Raw genomic sequence first — 19817 nt, forward strand, 5'->3', positions numbered from 1 at the left:
TAATTGACCAGGAATGAAAAAATCAGATTGATACACAAGTTGCTTGCTCTTGGCAGTTTTCTTGGTAAATTGAGAAAAAACTATGTGTGTGCGTGCGTGTGTGTGTGTGTGTGTGTCTGTCTGTCTGTCTGCCTGCTTTTGCCAAAAGAGTGCCTGTGAGAGTGGGCAGGAGGAACATAGCCTGCTTCTGTGTTAATTCTATAAATGCCTGTTATCTTACTGGTTGCCTTTGCTTGATAGGCAAGATATTGACTTGGGGTCCTGCTTAGAAAATAGAAATACAGCAGACATCTCTTAGTAAACTACCCAGGTCACTGCTCAATGGAAAGCTATGAGAGCTCTGCTTGGCACCTCATTTCCCCCACTCCCTTTCTGTGGGACTCTTTAGTAGTATATTTTCTGAGCAAACAATTCCAAAGTGGTTCCACTCCAGGTCGGCCCTTTGCTTATATATTTGGCCACCTATCTATACAGGAAGAAGCAGCTATAAACCAAATGTACTCTCTCTGAAGCTTTGCCTACAGGAACTCCTAGTTTGGGGTAAAACAAATGGAATGTGTCAACATAGGCTGTAGGAAAGGAAAACATTCAGGATTTCAATCAAAAGACTCCATTCTTTTCCATTCAGTCATCTTTCCACTTCTCTTTTCCTAACAGGATAATGCAATATAGAATAGAACACATCTAATTTGGCTCCAAAGACAAAAATGGTCAGAGTCACTGGGCTAGCAAATGAGTGGATATTGCAAAATATTTCTGAGCCACTTTTCCAATTTTGTCCATAGTAGCGGTAGAAATAGACTGGTTAAGTACAAGCTCTGGAGTCAGACTGCTGAAGTTTAAATCCTGGCCACATCATTAAGTTACTGTGAGACACTGAGAAAGTTAATTAATGTATTTGTTTCTTAGATTACTCATCTTTCAATAGGCATATGAAAAGTATCATAGCATATGATAGTAACCACAGGGTTTATATCCAAATTAAACTCGTTCTATAAAATCTACTGAGAACAGAATATGATACAATAGCATGTGGTCAATTAAGGATAGCATTTATCATTAGTGTGATAATAGAGCAAGAACAAGAAATCATTACCCTGTGTAATTAAAATCCCTAATGATCATCAAGACATATTGATTGAGCAGGTCAACGAATGTGCTAAGCAACATAGGGTCACTGGGACAAAAACAATGACCAACTGGGATTAGGTCATTGTTCACTGGAGCATACAGCCTGTGTCCAAGAGGACCGTAAGACTTATGATGACAGAAGATATGATATGATGCCAACCAGAAATATTGTATGTTTCTCAGCTCATACTTAAGTAGAACTGGAAACTTTTCCATTTCTGTGTACTATCTCCATGACCTCTTCAAGTAGGTTCCAACATCCATTACTCCCTAGTAGTATTTCTGTTCAATGTAATTGTTCTAATCTTCCTTTACTCAAATTTCAAGGGTACACCATATGCAATTGGGTCAGCAGTTTCTAAACCCAGGCTAAATTGTTGCCCATAATTGTATTCATTTCATTCATGTCTTCCTAAGTTTGCCCCACTTCTATACTAAAGAAATTTAACCTTTCATTCTCTCTAGTTTTGTTCGTTTTCTCAAATATCTACCTTTCACCCTGTGAGAGGTGTAATAACCAGAATTTCCAAGTGAAAGATACCTTTTAGGTCAAAGGAGATATTCCGTGTAATTTCTGAAAAATTATTCAGTGTCTGAAAATGTAATAATTCCCAATTTTTGGTCAACATTTTAGGCAACAGCTGTATATTAGGATGGTATCTTCAGAGAACAATGTCAGACTTCAACTGAGACCTAACTCTGGTTTTTCCTGTCTCAGTTTCCTCATGTCCCTTCCTGGGAAACCCTCAGGAACTTGTTATCTTTTAGATCTCCAGCAGAGTGGATATCTAAGTAGCAATTTCCATATTTTGGCTAACATGTTCCTGTTTCATACATAAGTCTGAGCGGATGACGCACTAATCAGGTTTTTGTATAAAAGTTTCATAAAACTTAAAATTATTCTGAACATAGGACACTATTTTATCCGCTAATGTAAGGTTGCCCATTTCAAAGAACACTTTGGGAATAGGAATCTGTCACCAAATTCTTCTTGGTAAAGGCAACAGCACACTCTCTCTGTTATCTGAGCCTGACATTGGTGTTTTATTCATTAACGACAACTTTCTAAATCCCAGGAAATCAACCACTTGCTTATTAAATCTGCACAATGTCAATCAACTTATTTTTCTGACACAAGTGGCAAGTCATCATGGTACTGCCTGGACACCCTGCAGAACTTGAGTCCACTCTGGGCTCAATCTAAAGAGAAAAATGAAGACTCTTCAGTAAAAAGTAGTGGAAGGAGGGAAGAATTCATATTTGCAATAAGGTCAGTTTAGTTTCTTACATAAAAAAGTGTTCAAATTTTTGTGAAAAAAAAATCAGGTCAGTATTATTGCTTCTAATCAAAAGCAGTTTTTTGTGACTTTTATGTGCATTCAACTGACAGACTAAATGAGCTTTGTCACTGCTTATCTCTGTGGCCTCAAAAACTTATTAACAACCTCTCAATCTTTACCTAGTATACATGAGGGATTTAAAATAGTATCACAAAATCTATGATCTAGAAAAAATGTGGTCCAACTCCCTTATGTAGTAGATGAAGAAACTGAAACATTCACATCATCCCTCTTTACTTCCATCTTCATACTTATGCTTATTTTAGTTCCCCAAATAAATCTTTCCTGTTTGTCTCTCTCTCTCTAGTCTCTGGCCTTCAAATTTACTCTTCATTCCATCAACCCCACACTTCCACTACTACATATGTCTCATTAATGCCTCCCATTCTTCAGGTACCAGCATTGACATCACTTCTAGTTTGCTGACCTCTCAGTCTGAGTTAGAAGTTGTTTCTCTTTCCTGCTCTTGTTAGAGCACCTAACTCTAGTATCGTAATTGCCACCAAAATACAAGCTGTGAGAGGGTGCAGTTTCTACTCTCTGTTGTACCTCCAGCCCATGGCACAAGGTCTTGTGTATAAAAGCTGATTAGTAAAGCTTTAGTGAAAACAAATGGATCCATAACATGGCGATAATATGTCTCACCCATCTTCCTTATGAAGGTTCTTTGAATTTTCTTTGCTTCTTTTCATCTTATCCTTTTCATATTATTTCCTCTTGGCCTGAGTGTTCCTTCTTCTACTACCCCAGTTTGCATAGTCAGTACTTAGTCATCCTTAAAATCTTAGCCTCAGCTTCATTTTCTCAGGGAAGCCCTCCAAGAGCTCTCAGATAAGCAGATTCCATGCACAGACACTCTCATTGTGCCTCTCATTGATTTTTCCAAAATTAGAACTGAACTATTAATTTTGTCTCTAATTATTTAGTATGTTTTTCCCTTCCTATGACAACAGAGACCCTATCTGTATTTTTGCATCTGTATATTCTGTGCCTGGGACATAACAAGCACTCATGAAATACTTGCTGCATGCAGAGTGGATAAATGAATACTTGAATGGGAAATAGTTCAACCCATTACTATGTAGAAAAGAGTGTTTCTCAAGGGAAGTAGGGAGTGTAAATCCAATTAGAATCTGGTCAAATTTCAGTCTATCTTTAAAGACAAATATTTTAGGAAGAAGAAAATTTACAAACACATGTATATGAAATTTATCCAGGTTTCTTAACACTTTGTCTTTAGAATAGAGACCTGATTAAACTCTGTGGGTAAAACTGTCCCAGTTTAGTCGCCTTTCAAGGTTAGAGTGAGAGAAATGTTTACTATGAGATGTGGGTCACAAATTAGCCTGGAGCAGGGCTATAATTAGTTAAAGTCAAATGCTTTTTTATTGAAGTCATATAGTGGCTACTCTAGAAGGTTCTGAGAGCCAATAGGATTCCTACCCTGATGTGAACAGTAGGGCACTTTAGTTCACATTGAACAGAGCCAAATCAAGAGAAGGAAGTACACACACACCACACATCAAATGACACCCAGGGCCACATGTCCCTTGTCCCTGCCTGGATTGAGGCTGCAAAGCAGAAATGGATGCAAACAGAGAATGAGCCATTGTCAACATGTGAGAGTAAAGGGCACCTGCCTGAAAGGTGACTTGTTCTGTTCCTACCAGGACATCACTGCACTGGAATCTCACAGCAGTGTCCTGGGTACATTTTAACTTCCTGGATTTTCAAACTTTCATCCTTTCTTTGGCCAGTTTTTGAGCTGATAGAGGCTAGTATTCATAATAATTGGGATACAGAGATGAGAAAAAAATAGTAGGTGTGTATTTTTGTATTTCTGTAACTTTGTGGGTTTTTAAAAATGTAAATACATTGTTTTAAGATATGTTTGAAAGTGTTCAGAAAGTCCTAAGGCTTTCCTAAGAAAAAGTACTCTAGAAAGGATTCCGGCTTCTTATATTGCTATGAATCATAGGATCCAAAGGGCCATGTTCACCATATTCTATCCAGAAAACTCAGAATTTACCCAAGGAAATTCTTTCAATGCATAAAAACTCCTGATAAGAAAGAGGACAGGCAGTGATATGTTTTGACTCTGTGTCCCCATCCAAATCTCACCTTGAATTGTAGTCCCCATAATCCCCATGTGTCAAGGGCAGGACCAGGTGGAGGTAATTGGATCATGGCAGCAGTTTCCTCCATGCTGTTCTGTGATAGTGAGTGAGTCTTATGAGAGTTGATGGGTTTATAAGTGTCTGGCGTTTCCCCTGCTTGCACTCATTCTCTTTCCTACCACCCTGTGAAGAGGTGCCTTCCACCATGATTGTATGTTTCCTGAGGTCTCTCCAGCCATGTGGAACTGTGAGGCAATTAAACCTCTTTTCTTTATAAATTACCCAGTTCTAGGTATTTCTTCATAGCAGCACGAGAATAGGCTAATCCAGTAAATACAGTAAGAAAAATGAGTAGAAATTAAGATGAGCCATATTACAGTAAGTTCTGAGCCCGTGTGGTTTTTTCCATGCTGAATAGAAAACAAAATCTTGATAAATGCTAATGTATTAAGTGACACCATGGCCTTTAGGTACAGTGAGACAATGAAAAAATCATGAAGTTTTTGTTAGAATCATCTAAGAACTAAGTCCTAATCTAGAGAATTGGTTCAAATAGATGTTTGCCACTTACCAGCTCTGTGATCTTGTGCAAATCAATCATTCTGCCTCTGTTTCCTATAAACTGTGGATAATAAAACCTATATCCTCCTCAGGGGGCCATTGTTAGTATCATGTGAGATTACGTCCTCTGCAATCTCATCTTACCACTAATGTTCAAAACACATTAATATATTGATTCAGCAAATATGCACTCCATCTCCACTATTATAGATGCTAGGGTATAAAGGTGAGTAAGACAAAACTCTGCCTTCACACAGCTGACATTACAAATAACACTTTCAAGGTGGCTTTATGGGAGAGTCTTTCAAAATTGTAAAGTGCTTTAAAGTACATACTTATATTAAAGATCATGGGTACGTGGCAGCCATTTTTATGGTTTCGAGACCTAGTTTTCTTGTTGCTAATTTACTACTACAATCCAGAGACATGTATTATGAAAAATAGAGCAGCTAGAAGGAGGATTAATTACTAATTACTAGACAGAAAGAGTATACATACAGTAGATTTACCCTGAAGGACAAGGAGGGTTCCCCCTCTCGAGGTTATTTCATTTTTCTTACAAAGTATTAATTACTTGTCTCACTTAAAAAGTATTACAGACTCATAAAAACCAAAGAAACACACACACACACACACAGATATATATACACACACACACACACACACACACACACACACACACACACACACACACATACATAGAGAGAGATTACTCTAACTCCACAATGTAGAAACAGCACTTTTAACAATGAGTTCTATTTATGTTTTCTTTCTATGACTTTACTTAGGAATACTTTGACAGTTGATAGAGTATTTTATGCTAAAAATTCAATTGTGTCTATTTTCCACACCATTGCATATACTTTGAAATGTGACAAAGTAATATTCCTTTATATTATCCTACTCCATATATTTTGTAACCTTTCATCTTTTGTAGGTCAGTTGGATAGCTCTGACCTCTGTTATTATAAATAATGATGCAATGCTGATTTTGTTCACAAATCATTGAATGCTTAAATTTTGCCTTAGTATAGATTATTATAAAAGGATGTACTGGATCCAAGGGCAGGACATTTTAAAAACTCTAGATATGTACTGGGAAATTTAATCTTTGAAAGGAAGTAGTAATTTAAATTCTTATCAGCAATTTATATGAGTCTGTCACAGCAAAGTTACTCTTGAACAGCAAATAATCAAACAATATGCATCATCTGTTTTCCATCTTTTCACAGGCCCTTTGGAAATAGAATTGCCATGTAGTTGGTATAAGTAAACATCAACTCCCCACTTTCAACATTAAGAAAATCTCAGAGAAATCAGATTGGAAGTGGACCTTAAGAGAAAGACATCTATCTAAAGATTTTTCAAAGACCTTAAGGGGAGATATTTTTCAAGAAGTAAGAAAGTAGAGAATTCCGAAATAAGCTTATCTCATTTTTCTCAGTAAAAGGTCTTGCTTTGATTACTTATTTTCAGATGGCCTGCTGTGTATACAGAAAAACTAAAAAGGAAATTAGGAGATGAAATGATTTCAGATTGAGGGGAGCCCAGATTTTAACTAAAGTGAGTCAGCCCCTGTTTGCTGCTGACTTAAATAAAGTGTCTTTGGGTCATTAAAGCAGTGAAAGGAAGTATTGATTAGAATAGAAATATAAAATTTGCACCTTCTAAGAGACAGAATTCACTTTAGCTAAAAGAAGCTAAAATCATTTAGAAATGCACATTGCAGAGGTCAAGAGAGACAGCTGAAAGGAACAGCTGGAAGCATACCATCGAGACCACTGAAAGTTCACTTTTGAAGACATGTTCAATAAATCACAACGACTTATTACAGAAAAAGGATCATATTCCTGTCAAACAGTACTATCACAATGTAAATATGTTCAAAAGCCTGGATATCACCAAGATCTTTTTAATGCTTTGTGAACCTAGTTAAAGTAACTCACCTGTGCTTAAGAATTAACTGCCTAGTCATCTACAACTGCCTAATCCCTCGCCCCATGCCAGCTATGCTTCAGAACTGATAAAAAGGCTTGTCGAATTGTGAACATACGGCTCGGTGATTCAGGAACTAAAATCCAGGTACTGGTTGGCTAGGCTGCCTAACATGGCACTGTTCATTCAATTTCCAAATATTTCAGTTTAAGTTGGAGTAGCATAAATTAAGTGGCACAATACAGAAAAATATTTCTGTTAAAAATCAAAAGTATAATCTTTTAAACATTTGTTTAATGCATTATTCACAGATATACTTCAGTCTAATGCCTATGTAACAATTTTGTTGTTTCTTCTTTGATTTCTTATTTTGTAGTATCACTTGCTTCATTTCTTCTTTTATGGACTCAATGCATTTACTTCTATGATATGTGTGGAAAACATGTGTATATGTATACTGCCCCTCAGTGCTACCCACATGCTGATACTTTGCTTCCTCCACATCTCTTCTTTCCCTCACTGTCCAACTTCCTCTTCATTCATCAATCTATTTCATAACAATACCTTCTACTCCTGCTCAACTATCTGCTTTTCCACACTCATTTGCTTTCTGATATCAAGTATATGTGAATAAAAGATAGTACACATATTTGTGTCTAGATGCAGACTAAAAAACACATCTAGACAATTTCAGGACCTGTTTTGTCCCCACTCACTTTGGGAGCCGGCTCAGCTTTTAACTGCATCTCCTCAAAATAGAAAGTTTAGCTATGAAAGCACTAGTGAATAAAGCAGATTTAATAGAAAGTTTAGTGAAGATGAAATTACTCCATCAACCATGCAGAACAAAATTAATAAAAGTCCCCAACATGTCAGTTATTTTTCAAATGAACTCACCAGTTGCATCAGTAGACTAATCCATCTCTCTTCACCCAAACACTCCTCTCTACCATCTTTTCAAACTCTCCCCACTCCTGTCTCTCCATTTGTCCTTCTTTATAAGAAGGAATTGAGGTATCTGCAGCTTCTCCAAGTCATAAAGGGCCCGTTTAGAATGCACTTTCTTTATACAGTAGAGTCAGGGGTGGGGGAATTAGCCACACATGAGCATGTTGGGATCAGTCCCTGATCTGACCCATACGCACATGTATACCAAGTAGAAAATTGTCAATTAAACTCCTATTTGTAGCTCAAAACATGCATATCATCCTTATTTGTTATTTATGCACACACACATGCATGCATGTGTGCATGCACCTACACACATACACAGAGAGAGAGAGAAAACCACAGATGTGGAATTAATGCTGAGTTTCTTTTGTTTAGCAAAAGCCTCTGCCCTTCCTCAATCTGTAGACCACTCTCAAGATTTTACATTTCTTGACAGTGACCATCCCACACCACACAGATTCATGGACTTCTAAACCCAAACACAAAAGAATGATTTATCTCTGATATGACATTTAAACGTTTAAGAGCTTATTTCTGCAATAATGAGGGTAGAGGTAGAAAATTTGCCTTATTATAAATTATTGTAAATTAGAAATTAAATGTAGTATTATAAACAGTAATAAGTAGTTCCCACTTAGCTAATCATTATTTTCTATGATCATATCTAACGTTTACTTTAATATAATATAGCCAGTACCCCTAGGAAATCAAATTGTAATTTGTGAGAAAAGGGCAAAGTTTGAACTCCAATATATTTAAAATTGTAGTAGGTACAGTCCCATAAATGTCTTTCCTATTCATAACCAAATAAATGTTTCTTTTGGTTCAAAAAATTGTAGATATAGATATAGTTAAATAGAATCAGTTATTATGGCCTGACTTGCATCCCTCCCAAAAATTCATGCTGAACTCCTAACCCTTGTTTCTCGGAGTGAGAACATATTCTAGAGATAGAGTCTTTACAGATGCAATTAAATTAAAATGAGGGCATTCAGATAGACCCTAATCCAATGTGACTGGTGCATTTACAGGAAGAGGAAATTTGAACAGAGACATATATAGTGAGGACACAAGGAAAAGATAGCTGTCTATAAACCAGGGATAAGGGCCTCATAGGGCACCAACCCTGACAATACCTTGACCTCAGACTTTCAGACTCCAGAACTATGAGAAAATAAAGTTATATTTAATCTACTGAGTCTACGGTACTCTGTCATGACAGCCCCAGCAGACGAATGCATCCGTGAATTCGATTTCAGACTATATTTCATTTTTGTGTAACTTCAGAGCATTCTCATCAGCTGTAGAGGTGCAAAATAGGATGTTAGTTTATTGTTATTTTTAAATTTGTCCTCCAGAATTAAATTAATTTTTAAATTTTCAGTCATTTAAATATGTAACTTAGGTGCTAAGTAATATGAAGTTTTATGCTCACCAGTAATGTCACAAATCTTACTGCATTAATTCTTTCACGCTCTTCAAACATGTCCTCCCAGCTGTAAGCAGGTGAGTTATTCCCCACTACGTGATTTCTTCTTTCCCAAGAGACCCAGCAGTCTGTCTATAGCAGCAGCAGCAAAAGGTAGATCTAAAGATCTTTGTCCATACTTTACATGTTTTTAGACAGCAGCCTTCAGAGCAGCTTAATTTATTACTCTTGTACATCTAGGTGAAGATCCAAAAACATTTTTTTCTATCTTCTGTAAGAGTAAAAATAATTTTTGAAAGCCTAGCAAGAGAGAGGGCCATGAATGTGTTAACCTGCCATCAATATCTGTGGGCCTTGCCGCCTGCATGCATGAACACTAGGATACTAGACCAACTTTGCTTTCTTCTTGCTCTTTGGATTCCTGATGAGTTGTACAAATTGTTTGCTCCTCTAGAAAAAGTCTTTATTCTTTTATTTTCACGGCCTCTGTGCACTGAGCAACAACCAGCCTGCTCTGATTTCCCTGTAGGTTTGTATCAGTGAGAAGCAAAGCAGACTGGGAGTGTGCCAAGTGTCCCCACCAGCAGTTCCAGTTACCAGGAGAGCCATCCCTTGAATCGTGGTGAAGTACCAGAATTGCTAGGAATCTCATAGCAGGGGAAGACAGTCATGAATCCAGGCCAGGGCCCAGCCTGGGAGAGCTCTGGGTTAACAAGGCACCTTGCTGTTCACCCTTACTCTCAAGGAACATAGCTGCTATAAAGAACCCCGGATTGAAAATGCAGCACTAAGAGTGATCATTTGTTTTCAGAGTAATTTTTATACAAAGACAAGCTCAGGACTTGTTAATTATCCAACAGGACTCAATCAATCATAAATAACTCTGAATATGCTTATATGAATGTTTAGGATTATGACGGAAACAAAAAACAAATTATTAATTTCTTTTAGAATATCTAAAGAGATCCGGCAGTGATCAGTTGGTTTGGGAAGCACTGGTACAATGGAAAAGAACTTGAAACAGATTGTCCTGACTTCAAGTTCAAGTCTGATCGTTCACTGTCTGGGTAACTTCGTGAAAGTTGCAACCTTAGTGTGTTATTTTGTAAAATACGAAGATAACTACTTTAGGCTGCCATGCGGCTTAAGTGAGACAATGCAGGCTAAGGGCTTATATAATGCCTGTCATATCATAAATACTCAATAAATAGGATATACTTTTACAATACTCAATAAATAACAACAGGTACAATTTAAAATACAAGTAGAAAGCCTCAGTTCAGAAGTTAGAAGAGAGAAATGCAAAAGCTTCAGGAAGGAAAAAGAAGGTCCCGAAACCCAATAACTAATATGCAGCTTTCCTTAGTACTAATTATTCTATAGCTGTTTTGTGAGTATACAGCTAATGATCCCTTGAGCATGGAATGTGCCCCGGGAGATGAAAGCAGACACACAGTTTGAAGTAAACCTACAAATATTTATAGTTCCTAGTTCTCACATCTGCCCCAGCAATTAGGACCAAAAATTCTTTAATAAGGAGGGAAGTAAAACACAAAAATGACTCTGATCCCAGGTGAGCTCATTGTGCCTTAACAGTGATTTCTCTATACATTTTTGAAGCCAGTGTGAATGATGTAGTCTAGTGAGCTTTACCAGGACAGTTTAGTTGGATACATCATTCATTCATTCAAGTCAGTATTCTTCCTTGAGTTTTCTCATGGGCGAGGGACGATGAGATGTAATTTTCTTTTTTTTTTTTTAATTATATTTTAAGTTCTAGGGTACATGTGCACAATGTGCAGGTTTGTTACATATGTATACATGTGCCATGTTGGTGTGCTGTACCCATTAACTTAATTTTCAATGGTGAATAAGAGGTAGTATTCAAAGAGTTTTCCTGTTAGGAGAGGCAAACATGCCCTCGGTACAGCATAATGGATGCCTTATCAGAGGAGTGACATCTCCTCTCAGAGTGACTTAATATTTGGGAAGGGAAATCTGGCAAGTTTTAACACTGATCCCTTTTCTAGTCATTGAGCAAAACAAGCAGTTTTTGACCTGAAGGACTTTGAACTTCCCCTTGTTTCATTTAGAACACCAGTATGGCTAGTCCCTTCTCTCGCTTCCAAACCAACTTCAAAAGTTACCTTGTCCAAGAGGCTTTCCAGGATTACTCTATCTCACGTACTCCTTTCCTATCACTCTATCACTTGGCTCTGTTTAGTTTTTAAGGTCATTTATGCCAAGATGTACTTGCTGATTTAGTTATTATTTATTTCTCTCTTTCCTTCATTGTCTACTCACCACCACCACCAGTAGAACATAGCAGTCAGAGGGAAGGAACCATGTTTGTCTAATATCACTAGCACTTAACATACTGTGTGCTCCATTGCAGGCTCTTAATAGATTTTATAAAAACCTGAATACATTAGAAACAATGCTAAAGGACTCTCCACTTCTCTTTCTCATAGCATTTGCCACTCTATGTGGTACATTGGAATTTATCCCTCTGCTTCTCCTACTACACTGTAAGACCAGTAAGGTCACTACTTTATCCCTGGTGCTAACTAGAGCACATAGCACTTGCTCACTAAAATATTTGTTGAAAGAACAGTAGAAATGTATGAAAGAATAGAAGAAGGAAAACAGTTCTAGGTTTCAAGAACTACAGATGCAAAGAAATGGACACATAAGACATCATGGCCCAGTCTGCCATCTCCTGGAGTTTGGGAGTTTGGTATGGCTGGAGCAGAGCTTGTAAGCAACGTCTAGAGAAAGGATCAGGCAAGTACCCAGCCAAAAAGATACATTAGCAAGACAGCCTGGTAAGGATTCAGGGCGGGCCTAAAATTCATTCGCTTTCTGAGGTAAGAAACTTAGATACCTGTATAAAATTGACACAGAGGAAGGAGCTGTGCATGCTGCAGGAGCTCTAGAGTTGACTGCCTTGCATTTAAATCTTCTGCATATTAGTGGTATAACCTTGTGCTAGGTATATGTATTAGTTCATTTTCACACTGCTGTAAGGACACTACCTGAGACTGGGTAATATATAAACCAAAGAGGTTTAATTGACTCACAGTTCTGCATGGCTGGAGAGGTCTCAGGAAACTTACAATCATAGCTGAAGGTGAAGGGAAAATAAGGTATATTTTATATGGCAGCAGGAGACAGCAAGAGCAAGGAAGTACCACACTTTAAAACCATCAACTCTCATGAGAACTCACTCACTATCAGGAGAACAGCAAGAGGGAAACCACCCCCATGATACAATCATGTCCCACCAGGTCCCTCCTTCAACACTAGGGGTTACAATTGGAGATGAGATTTGTGTGGGGAAACAGAGCCATATCATTGTCTAAATTCTCTATAGCCTCAGTTTCCTTGTATATAAAATTGGATGTAACAGTGACTATTTCACAGAGCTTTGTGAATATTAAATGACACCCTGTGTGAGCAATGAACTAAACTTTACTCAAAACACACTAAGCTCTCCATAAATATAAACTATAATCACTATTGTTGTAATCACCGTCATTCTCCTTTTGCCTGAAAAGGTGCTAAAGGAAAAACACCTACTTCAGGAAATTCATCTGGAAGAAAGGAAATAGTCTTTAAAATACTGCATATTTACCAAGCATTCTTACTTATAGTGCCTCATTTTATCTTTATAACAATGCTATGGTGTATTCACTGTCAACTCTAATTTAGAGACGACAAAATAAGTATCATTCTACCAAGAAAAGGACAGAATTAGATCTCTCCATTACCAGTACGGTATTATGGATGGAAAATAAAACATAGGTGTTGAAAGACGTTTTCTCAAGCAGAATAAAAAAGAAATAAAAACTTGAGAACCAACGGAGTACAAGTGTTTTCCTCTGATCAAGAGGAACAGAATTCCCACAGGGTACCCCATGCTGCCTCTTCTGGCCAAGTACAAGGGCAGTAATCATCAACATCTTTAGGGGGCCTTGGAGGGGAGGGAACCAGTCCCAGGCCAGCCTGTGGTGGGATTCTGCCCCCTCACCTCTCTCAACACAGTTAAAAGTCTCCCAGCCTAGCAAAGCCCATCCATACAGTGTTGCCATGCTCACTCCTAAGGGATGTCAGAGCCCAGAACATAGACAGAAATGTTGGGGGGAACTTCTTTTATCTTTAAAAGAACTAACAAAAGAATCTATTTAGCTGGGGAGAGAATTGAGAATGCTGGGAATATCACTTTCCTGACCCCTTTTTTTCCCATGTAATAATCAGCTGCCAAAAGCTGTGTCCTGCACACAGTTGAGTCTTGCACTTAAACAGTTTCTGTTCTTTTGATCTTTAAAGATGAATTGTCAAACATAAGAGAGGGCTAGGCGGCTTTCCAAAAAAGAGCAGCAAGATGGCAAAACTTTTAGAAATAGGAAAAAAGAAAAAGAATTGAGGTTATCAAGAGCAGGAAAATTGAACAAGGATCTGGTAACAGCAGTGTGTGACTTCGTATGGACCACAGGAGGGACTGACATTCATTCCCTGACTCACTTGTAGCACAGACATCTCTCCATGTGTTCCCATCTCTGCTGTCCCAGAAACAATCTGAGAATTTCCCTTTTCCCAACAAACTTGGAGCCTGACTTATCTGTACTAAAAAGGGCTTCACAGTACCCTTCATTTATGCATCTGATTTAAAAAGCAACAACTAATAATTGTCAGGTGAACAATAACCCCAGATACTAGAATGTTCCAAGATGATATTAGGCAATATCAGCTGTGGCTGGAAGGATCCTCTTAGCTCTCACTGGAGCCTCTCACACAAGCCACAGCCCCTGCTTCAGCTTGGCTCTGCACTCCAGTGACAAATACCAGAAGCCTGCTCCATGGGCTGCACCATACCCTGACCCACGCAGACAGGACTGCCTATAGAAGAGCCACAGCACCCCGACAGATGGGTCCATCCGGGCAGGGATGCTTGTTCTTGCCATCTTCTAATTCCATCGTGAGCCATCATCTAAAGGGACCACTGAAAAACACGTGTGGCTTGCAGAAGAGTGATTTGCCCTCTGAATAGTTCTCTGTCGCCAGGCTAGAGTGCAGTGGCGCGATCTCGGCTCACTGCAACCTCTGCTTCCTGGGTTCAAGCTATTTTCCTGCCTCATCTTCCCAAGTAGCTGGGACTACAGGGATGCGCCACCACACCCAGCTAATTTTTGTATTTTAGTAGAGATGAAGTTTAACCATGTTGGCCAGGATGGTCTCAATCTCTTGACCTCATGATCCACCCACCTCAGCCTCCCAAAGTGCTGAGATTACAGGCGTGAGCCACTGTGCCTGGCCTACTCTGACATTTTATGCAAAGCTGTTAGCAGAGACAGACTCTATTTTCCAACTTTCTTCATTGTTTGCAGATCAATTATTCCTGCAGAAAATAAAAAGTAACTGGTAATTCCAATGAGGAGAGATCCAACTCTGTGTACAATGGTGTAATTACCAGTTCTAATATAAGATTACCCTTGGCAATTTTTCCCCATGGGGTGGCATCAATGCGTCATCTAGCCCCAGAGGAGAGAAGGGTAAGTCTAATGACATACCCCACCATATTTTGACATTCTTGCACACTGTGGTAGATTTGTTCACTACATGCCACGCAAGACCCTTGAAGCTTCCCTTCTTGTGTTTAGAGGTAGAATCTAGAAAGTTAAATACTCATTTTCCAGGCTCCTTCATAGCAGGATTTTCCATGTGACCAAGTTTGTATCAAGCAGGCACGCTTAAATGAGATGTGGAGGTAGAAGTGACCAATTAGAAATAGGGGTCAAATGTGGGGAGACTTGATAGTCCCTCGAGAAAGGGGACAGAAGTGTCTGGTTTTGGAAGGACACCTGTGGTGGACTTTCCAGTGTTCAGTTCTAAGTATTGTATGTGCTGAACAGACAGTAATTGCAGCAGAAGGGTTTCTGCTAGATCAGTGACATGTGGTGTGAGTAGATATTTCTTGCAGATCTGTTGACTTTGGCTGCATTATTCCTGGTCTTGCAGCAATCCAAGCCAGATCTTTGGCCCTCCCAGAGATTCTTTGAGCTATATAATACCCTTGAATAGACCTCTTTTGCTTAACGAGCTAGAGTAGATCTCGCTGTATCTAAAAGCTTTTGACAGATACAATGTTTTAACTAATTTAATTAATCTATATTAATTAAACTCAATCTCTTTTCTTAAGAAATTAAAATCTCAAGTGTCCAACACAATTGTTCACCAATTTATCCCTGCCAGACTCTGGTAATCATTAAGCAAATTCCAGCTACAATCTTTCAGTCAGGCAATGAACCTTTCCCAGAGTAATATTGCCTCCATCCCTGGGAAAGCTAAATTCCCGATGTGCACCTTTCAATTCTTATTTCTGCATAAGAGCATGAATATTCTCTCTGCTTCTTAGTATAGAATATCAAAGTGAATAACTAAAAGCTCTCCTCAGGTTAAGTGGGATTCTAACCCAAGACAATCTTCAACCAAGGGTTTCCAACTTCACATCTAGTATCGAAATTGCAGACTGAGGCTAGAGTGTGGAATCTGTATGACATTGACACAGCAAAAGAAGGATTGCTTCTATACCTCAAGAGGTAATGTTGTTAGAATGGACTATGATGAATTTTAAGGCAATTTTTAACCAAAGTCTGTGGGATATTTAGTAATTTCCTGGTGTTTGGATAGCAACACTCGATATTACGCTTCTCCCTATCTCCTAACCAAGTCACTTAATCTTTTAGCTTTATTATTACCAATCAAGTAGCAAAGATATTCTCCAGCCTTTCCTCAATTTAATGCTGGGTATTCACTGACTTGCCAACATATTTATGTTTCATTCTAAAATTTAAAGAGTATGATTTTCACACTGAAAACCAAGTGGTTTGCATATTAATCCACAGCTATTTCCCAAAACCAAAGTGGTCAGGAACTAAGCAAAGAAGTTCTCTAAAATGAAAAACAAACAAAAATCAAACAAACAAAACAGATACTGATCGTATGTTTGATTAGAATGATAAAGACAGGAAAAGAAGGCACTTTCTGATGATGAGCTGAGTGACTAGATTATATGTAATACAGTTACGCACCACATAGCAATGTTTCAACCAAGATGGACCATGTATAGAACTGTGGTCTCATGAGGGTACAGTAGAGCTGAAGAATTCCTATCACTGATTAACATTGGAAGGCGGCACATTACTCACATGTTCATGGTGATGCGGATGTAAATAAACTTACTGCACTACTAGTCTTATAAAAGTAACACAGACAATTATGTACAGTCATAATACTTAACAGTGATAATAAATGACTATGTTACTGGTTTATGTATTTACTATACAATACTTTTAATCATTATTTTTGAATGTATTCCTTTTTCTTGCTAAAAAAAGTAAAAAAGCTAACTGTAAAACAGCTTCAGGCAAGTCCTCTGGAAGGTATTCCAGGAGGAAGCATTGTTATCATAGGAGATGATGTGTTACTGTCCCTGAAGACCTTCCAGTGGGACAAGATGTGGAGGTGGAAGACAGTAATGTTGATGATCCTGACCCTGTGCAGACCTAGGCTAATGTGTGTGTGGGTCTTAGTTTCAACAAAAAGTTTTAAAAAACTAAAAATGCTTATGGAATAAAGATATAAAGAAAGAATATATTTGTTATAGTTATGCAATGTGTTTGAACTTTAAACGTTATTTTAAAAGAGTCAAAGGTTAAAAAAATTAAAAAGTTTATAAGCTAAAAAAGTTACAGTAAGCTAAGGTTCATTTATTGTTGGAGAAAGAAAAATATCTTCTCGTAAATTTAGTGTAGCTTCAGTGTACCGTGTTTAGAGAGTGTATGGTATTGTACTCTAATGTCCTACACCTTCACATTCACTCACTGTTCATTCAGTGACTCACCCAGAGCAACTTCCAGTCCTGCAAGCTCCATTCATGGTAAGTGCCCTACAGAGAGGTACCATGTTTTCTTTTATACCATATTTTTGCTGTATCTTTTCAATAATTAGACATGTTTAGATACACAAATAGCTATCACTTAACCTACAGTATTTAGTACAGTAACATGCTGTATAGATTTGCAGCCTGGGAGTAATCGGCTATCCCTTACAGCCTAGGTGCACCGTAGGCTACACATCTAGGTTTGTATAAGTGCACCCTATGATGTTCACACGAGAATGAAATTACCTAAGGATACATTTCTCAGAACATATCCTTGTTGTTAAGTGACACATGACTGTAATTAAACTCAAATTTTGAAAACTACTGATTTTCCTCATGACTGCAATGCCTTTTACTGATCACTATAAAAAGTCCCTTTCCTATCATTCTCATGTTTGAAATAAGGCAGAAAAATGACATCAAAAGAGAACAAAACCTGGGACTGACTCACTACCAGAAAACAGAATGGACACGGATAAGTCATTGATTTTCTCTGTCCTCATTTGTTCTATGGGTATTAGACCAGACATTAGGCAAGGTCCCCAGAAGCTCTGCCATTTAAAGCTTCTAGACATAAAGATTCATCTAATAACTATGACCAGAGTTGCCTGAGCTTATAATACCAAGAAGCAGTATTGTACAATTGAAAGGGCAGTGGGTCTTTGGTATCCGTCTGACTTTAAATTTGAATCTGGTTGTGCAGCTTGCAAGCTGTGAAACCTCAAGTGAGTTGCTTAACATTTCTGAGACTATGCTTTTTCATGTATAAAGTAGGATAAATAAAATGTATGCTTAAAGTTGCTTTAAGGCTTAAATTAAATGACTGGGAGCTACCCAGTGGACTCCTACCCCAGTGTCCAAAAATTAGTGAGTTCCCGACTTCTCTCTATGTCCTTCACATATTGAATTAAAATAAGAAAAAATTTTGATGATGTACTCTTTCCTGAAGGAAGAAATAATTTATAAATGCATCATTTTGAGAAAAGCTTCGTTAAATGACTACTGCGGTTTCCACCCAAAAGAAAGGAAATCAGTATATTGAAAAGGTGTCTGTACCCCTACGTTTGTTGCAGCACTGTTTACGATAGCTAAGATTTGGAAGCAACCTAAGTGTCTATCGATGGATGAACAGATAAAGAAAATGTGGTACATATACACAATGGAGTACAATTCAGCCATTAAAAAGAATGAGATTCAGTCATCTGCAACAATATGGATAGAAATGGAGGTCATTAGGTTAAGTTAAACAAGACAGGCACAGAAAGAGAAACATTGCATGTCCTCACTTATCTGTGGGATCTAAAATCAAAACAAACTCAAGGACATAGAGAGTAGGATGGTTACCAGGGGCTGGGAAGGGTAGTGATGGGGGGTTAGGATGGTTAATGGGTACAAAAAAGTAGAAAGAATGAATAAGACCTACTATTTGATAGCACAGCAGGGTGACCATATCGTCAATAATAAGTGTACGTTTTAAAATAACGTAAAGAGTGTGATTAGGTTGTTTGTTACTCCAGGGATAAATGCTTGAGGGGATGGACACTGCATTCTCCATTATATGCTTATTTCATATGCAGGCCTGTATCAAAACATCTCATGTACCCCATAAATATATACAGCTACTATATATCCACAAAAATTAAAAAGAAAAAAGGCAAAGTTCACCTTCTCCTATTTCAAAGGAAATTAAAACCCATGGAGGTTAGTTCATACCCCTTTGTGATTTAGGTGAAAAATCAGCAGAATACAAAAGATCATATGAATTTAGAGTTAGACGAATCTTGGCACTGTCATTTATTAGAGATATACCCCTGGTCAAATAAATTAACCAGTGTTCTTCAGTTTCCTTCATAATAATACCCACCTGCAAGGATATATGGGACTTTCTAAGTCCCATATGGACTTTACTGTATAGAAAACACCTAGAGCAATGTATAGCAGTAGAAACTGAATAGCGATAATGATAGTACAGATTCCATTCATTACTATTTGCTTTCCCATTGACTAGTAGAATGTGAGCTATCTTAAAGTTAGAGATGTGCAAAGGAAAAGCTGTAATATCTATCCAAGTTTATTTGAGAAAAATAGTACAAAAATAAATACAACTCACATATGCCACTCATTACATTTTGGTTTAAACTAGGAAAAATATGCCATGGAATGTGTGTGTATGTGTGTGTGTGTGTGTGTGTGTGTGTGTGTGTGTGTGTGTCCCCTACAAAGATTTTATATCTGACACATCTTCCTGGTTCAACTCCTACAATAAGAATATTCTTTTTGCCAGGCATGGTGGCTCACGCCTGTAATCCCAGTACTTTGTGAGGCCAAGGCGGGTGGATCATTTGAGGTCTGGAGTTCAAGACCAGCCTGACCAACATGGTGAAATGCTGTCTCTACTATAAAGACAAAAA

At 38.0% G+C, this 19817-nt stretch overlaps 1 protein-coding gene across 4 annotated transcripts in view; it reads right to left on the reverse strand.

Moving 5' to 3' along the window:
- PTN (pleiotrophin) overlaps window positions 1-19817 on the reverse strand; it is a 108666-nt gene that overhangs the window by 819 nt on the left and 88030 nt on the right. The window lies entirely within an intron of this gene.

The sequence above is a fragment of the Macaca fascicularis genome, chromosome 3 (genome assembly GCF_037993035.2).
Source record: "Macaca fascicularis isolate 582-1 chromosome 3, T2T-MFA8v1.1".
NCBI classification, from domain to species: domain Eukaryota; kingdom Metazoa; phylum Chordata; class Mammalia; order Primates; family Cercopithecidae; genus Macaca; species Macaca fascicularis.